This window comes from Haliotis rufescens, unplaced genomic scaffold (assembly GCF_023055435.1).
Source record: "Haliotis rufescens isolate VD_foot unplaced genomic scaffold, xgHalRufe1.0.p SCAF_29, whole genome shotgun sequence".
Classification (NCBI taxonomy): Eukaryota; Metazoa; Mollusca; class Gastropoda; order Lepetellida; family Haliotidae; genus Haliotis; species Haliotis rufescens.
Genome location: NW_025963990.1, coordinates 1,544,513 through 1,550,487, shown reverse-complemented (window position 1 = coordinate 1,550,487; position 5,975 = coordinate 1,544,513). Strand labels below are relative to the sequence as shown.

Here is a 5,975-nt window from a genome sequence, read left to right as displayed (position 1 = left end):
GACCCGAGTCGCTCAACGGTTTGTCTCGGAATGACGACACTAATGGTCACGGATGCGAGTTTCATACTTACTCCAAGTCCTATGATGAGCAAATTGCTAATGAAGTTATTTGGGAAGTTTCTCAGACAACTGTCTGACAACAGTGAGTGAGTGAGTATGGTTTTACGCCGCTTTTAGCAATATTCTAGCAATATCACGGTGGGGGACACCAGAAATAGGCTTCACACATTCTACCCATGCCGGAAATCGAACCAAGGTCTTCGGCGTGACGAATAACCGCTTTAACCACTTGGATACCCGATCGCCCCTGTATGACAACAAAATATGGACCTTTTCTAAATGGATACCTATAAGGAACGTTAAAAACAATCCTTTTCACGTAAATCAGGAAAAATACAAATCACTTCAGGTTTAAAAAAAATAGATTAATGACATGTCGTAAAACAATAAATTACGCCCGTAATAAACCACAGTGGTGACCCAAATGTGACGCCACCTACAGTGAACCCTGTGGAGTGTCTTAAATCACATTTAGAGGGTTGCGTAAGTGATATATACGATGGGGACATCACGAACGTTTTGCGTATTGCGCGCTGAATAATAAAACGATCAAATTAATTAACCTTACCAATTAACAGTGTATCTAATTCTCCCTTTGCACGTGGATTCCTAACAAAGTTCATGTTTCGAGGTTATAACATGCCCGTTTTCATAATCCATATCAACCTGAGGCCCCCGTATCAGCGACAAGATATGTATCCTTTAGATATTTGTATCTATGTTAAGCTTACGGTATAATCTATATACTCTTAGAAAAAAGAAACGCAACACAGATATTTTGGCCATAAAAGCCAAGTTAGCGGACCAAGAGGTGCAAACTGAATGATGTTTAATGTGTTATAGTGTCGGTGACAAATTTCCCGGATCAAGTGATCACATCAAGGACATACAAACCATCAGTCGGGAAACACGTACGATTTGGAAAAAACGCACCCAGTGCATTAACAAAAGGGTCATGGAGCTGCACGTACTGCACGTGTAGCAGCACTATGAACGGTATTAAAGTGCAGGGTCTTTGATTGCCTAGCATCTGCGTTAATCGAACAGTGACAGTTCAACAACATGCCAAGATTAACAGAAGTGCAAAGAAGTAGCGTCATAGACTACGTGTAAGAATTACAACCACCTAAACCGCATTCCAAATACCCGGACTGTGCAGAATCTCCGACCAAACCGTACGAAACGGTTTAAGAGCAGCAGGTCTACGAGCAAGTCCTCCTGTTCGACACGTCATATTGAGTTTGACAACATCGTCCACAACGACTGCATTGGTGTCGTCATCACAGGGTATGGCCTCAACTGCGATGGAGATATGTCTGGCGACGAGTCAACATTTCTCCTCCGTCGAGGGGATGGAAGAGCACGGGTCTACAGACGTCGGGGTGAACGTTACGTCGGTATCTACATACAGGAAGTGAACAGGTTTGGTGGGGGTAGCGTTATGATGTGGGCGGCTATCTCTCATCATGGCAGGACAGGTTTGGTCCATATCCAAGGCAATCTTATGACGAAATTCTCCTACCACACGTCCTCCCAATTGCAGCCAACGGCAACGGCATACAGCACGGATCACAAGAGCCTGTCTACACAACAACAACGTTGATGTTCTCCCCTGGCCCTCCAGATCCCCGGATTTGAACCCGATAGAGCACCTGTGGGGTGAATTGGAAGACGGCTACGCCGACGTCAACCAAAACCACAGACGTTGCAACAGTTGGCTTTTGCGTTGCAGGCCGAGTGGGCTACCATTTCTCAGGATGTGATTCGCATACTCGTCTCGTCCATGGACAGGAGATGTCAGACTGCTTTCGATTCCAACGGGGGAGATACGCGTTTTTGATGGTAGCTGACCTTCACCTTGGACTTTCCTATGTACCGATGACCACAATTACCAAGTTTTCTCTCCACAACATTTTGGCTCAATACCTTGAACGGTTCCTCGAATAAATCTATTTTCCTACCTCACACAAATCTGGCTTTGCGTTTCCTTTTTGAAGAACATATATCGCGATATCACTGTTTTCACGATATGTGTATCACTTAGTTTGGTTACGGGATCGTACGTATTGCTACCTAGTTTGTTGACGATAAGCACCGTATCAGGATATGTGTAGCACCACGTGTAGTCATGATTTTAACGATCATTGAGTTAACGATATAATAAATGTCAGCGACCTTTGTTACGATATGGTAAATTTCACGATATTTTTATCACAATACTATTTTCACGATACGGTATTATCATTTTGTGGACGATTTTATTATATTCCAGCTGATGTCATGTTGACTGACTGAAGTCATGTATGTCTCACAGCTGGTAAACATTTGTTACTATTTGGTCCTGATTCATAAACACATGTTCATGAAATAATCTGAATCGTAAGAATCGGCTCTATTTTTAAAAGAGATTTCTAAGGAGATATACCCTTTCCATATTCAAAAGAAATCGAGTCGATTCCTGCCCAACCTGTGGCACCCGTCACAAACAAAGGCAAGTCTAGTGTTCACCTGAAAATACACGGGGACATATGGTACAAGTCAAAACAAGGAATAATACACACATTCTTATGATTATGAAAGGTTTTTGTCACGTTGTAATTATACCTATTTAGACAATATCCGCTGATCTCCTTAATATGTTCCTATTTCTTTTCAGGTACCATCGGCTACCGTTTAGACTTCTCGAAATGGTAATTGTCCACACAAAGAGCACGTATACATCTCGACTCACTTATATTCATGGACGTGGTAGGGGTCTTCGGCGTGACGAGCGAAAGCTTTAACCACTGGACTACACGACCGCCCCCAGAATAGAATAGATTTTGTATAGTGTATTTGGCTGGCGAGAGAAGGAATGTAAAACATTTTCAGGGGATTATCTTCAATATAATGCCACAGTATGACGAGTATGTGAGTGAGTGAGGGAGGGAGAGAGGCAGGGAGGGAGGGAGTCATCACCTGGTCGAAAATAAAGAGAGGGCATGCTACATGGTCTGGTGCAGATTCCAATCTAGAGAAAAACGTTGTACCAGTTTTGGCAGATATTCGAGACTGATTAGTTATTCTCTTGCACTGGCATTTTTAGTTAGTCTAGTTAATGTCAATCTAGTGTCCAAATAGGATGTGTATTTTACTTGACGATGCCAGGTTTCAGTGTCAGGTCCACATATCTCCACTCAATGTGTATTTCGCAGGTTCTCGTTTGTGATCACGCCCCATGGCGAGATTCTCCACGTCTATCACCCTCCCGACGACGACGATGAAGCTGTTGCTATGAAAAAGGGAGCCGCCGCCATGTTTGCTTCTCGTCTACACCAGGCCACTGAGGTAATGACAGACTTTAGGATTCCATGATCAGTTACAAATAACCTGAAATTAGGCGTCGTAGTCCCCCAGCCTTCTACGAGTCGCCGATTGGGGATTCGGGGGCAGGCAAGATTCCAAGTCCTTATAGTAGGAGCGGACTAACGACGATCGAGTGGTGACATTCTGTGATTGTGGCCTCAGTAACGTGACTCGGTCATCATGCAGTCAATTCCTTGTTTGTCGTGTCCGGACTAAATTTGACATTGACCACCGTGATTCAGCTTGAATATTGATCACGGCATAAGTATGGACTCCTAGAAGGGAAATTGTAGCGTTGTCCAATTGTCGCCCTTACAAACACGAGGGAAAATGTCCAAATAACAAAAAAGCGATAATGCAACAAATGGCCAAAATGTCGTTGTCGCAATGTCCCTTCTAGGGTTCCATACCTAAGCGAGTGTTTTGCGTTTTCACACTGTACCCGATCGCATCATACAGGGTGAAGCGGTCTTAGTATCAAACTCCATAAGTTTACATTTACCGATGAGATTGGAATGGATTAGTCTACCGTGAAATCTCGTTAACCCAAAGTACAGGGAGGGTACCGTACGTGGGAAACACACCTATTAACCATAGTGCCAAGATGGATTCTCCATCGATCATGTAGTGATGTTGACTTTAACGATATATGAAGTTAATTGAGTTCGACCCTCCTCGTAGATTTAGCCGAGACGCGATTCTTTGCACAGTTGCGTCCCTTAGGCGTACCAGGACCCCATGATCGTGAGTTCATGTCCAAACGGTGTAAAATATTGCAAGTTTTTAAATCAACATTGGGGACACACCATTTGATATTTTACTGGTAGCCTGGGATTTTATCAAAAGAAATAAGCTGTCCCCAAAAATATATTTATGCTTCAGACAGAAAAATGACATTGCTGTATTTCTTTCTAAAATAGAAATTCAGGCTCATAGTTGTAAATATTCGTTGCTTAGGCTATCATCCACTGATTTGCCGCGTGATTATTTTTATAGGCAGCCTGGACATGGGTAAAACAATAATGACTGTCAAAAAAGCAACGTTTACTCACTCCATATCATCTGGGTACAATGTATCAGAACATTGAGTTTCTTGGTTGTCTTTTCAGGACCATGTCCATGCAACTGACGACGGCTGGGGCTATCACGTGAGAGAGACTGGAAGTGAGGGTAAGGATCGGGGGAAGGTTAGGGGTTGGGGATGTGTTGGGTGTCGGAGGTGAGTTGTTGGTTGTGGATGAGTCGGTGACCATGGATGGGTTGCTGGGGCAGGCTTTGGCTGCTGGGCTGTAGGCGGGAGAAGGGTTGGTAATCGGGGGTGGGATGGGGTGGGAGTGGAGGCTGATGATGGGTTGCCGTGGATGGGTTGGTGATCGTGGACGGGTTAATGGTAGAGGATGGGTTGGGTATCTGGCATGGGTCGTTGCTTGGGGAGGTGTTGGAGGCCGTGGACTGGTTGTTGGTTGGGGAAAAGTTAATTGGTGGTTGGGAAAGGGTTGATCCTTTGGAATGTGTCGAGGCCGTGGATTGGTTTGACGTTGAGGAAAGGTTGAATTGGTGGTTGGGGAAGGGTTGGAGGTCCGAGGTGGGTTGGTTGTTGGGGATGTGTTGAAGGTCGGGAATGGGTCGGTGGCTGGGAAAGTGTAGGATTGGAGGTTGGGTGTGTGGTAGACCGGGGACAGGAATGGTTTTGAGGCCCTGAAGGTGTGCCCGTTGTGAAAGTCATGAAAAGATCTACATTACATGTATTCTGTAGCTGGTACTTCATACACACTGCAATATACAGAGGAGACATGCGTATAATTGTCAATATGTTATATAATGGTTATTACATTCGTTGTATGCAACAATTATATACTTTAATGAAGTATTATTGCATGGACAGTTGATAGATAGATAGTCCATATTACCTTTGGCTCTTTTGCTGGTATTTCGTTTACATGACCCTTTCTTTAATAGCTTATAATTTCATGATTTCGGTCTTTGGAAGGCATTTAGAAGTGATACACATAAGGAAGAGAATATATGGATGTCAACTTCTTTCTTATGAGGAACACAACGTTTCGGAGTATATGCTTGCTCCTTCGTCGGGTGAATGATTTTAGAATTCATTAACGCTATTTGAGTTTATGTATCTGTAACATCCATACTCAAGGTCCCCACAACGCCACCTACACTGTGCGGCCGACTCTCACAGGTCACGTGTTCACCAAGACACGGCACCCGGGCCACCACCCCGTCAAGCATGCGACGTCAGATTATACCAAGGTAAATAATGCCTGGATGATTTTTTTTTATGTTCTTTTAATTGACTACTCATAATCACAATATGTATATTTATCATATAATGGGTAGGTTTCTCGGCAGGATAAAGCCAACGGATAAAAACGATATCCGTTGGGGTCATATGCGGATAGAGATGCAAATATCAAAGGTCAAGTAGGGACTACTTTCACTGTTTATAAACAAACATGGCGTCGCCCTCATCATTCGGCGATCGAGTCAGAATTAACCATCGGGAATCTGGATAAACTACAGGGTTAATTGCTATCATTATCAAAAGAACAGTC

General features: G+C 43.7%; 1 long non-coding RNA gene across 1 annotated transcript; it reads left to right on the top strand.

Annotated features, from left to right (window-relative positions):
* Nucleotides 1-3,330: 3,330 nt before the first annotated feature.
* LOC124137766 lies at nucleotides 3,331-5,667 on the top strand. Its single transcript, XR_006861563.2, has 3 exons — nucleotides 3,331-3,387; nucleotides 4,515-4,575; nucleotides 5,561-5,667. It is a non-coding gene; the product is annotated as an uncharacterized LOC124137766 (long non-coding RNA).
* Nucleotides 5,668-5,975: the final 308 nt, after the last annotated feature.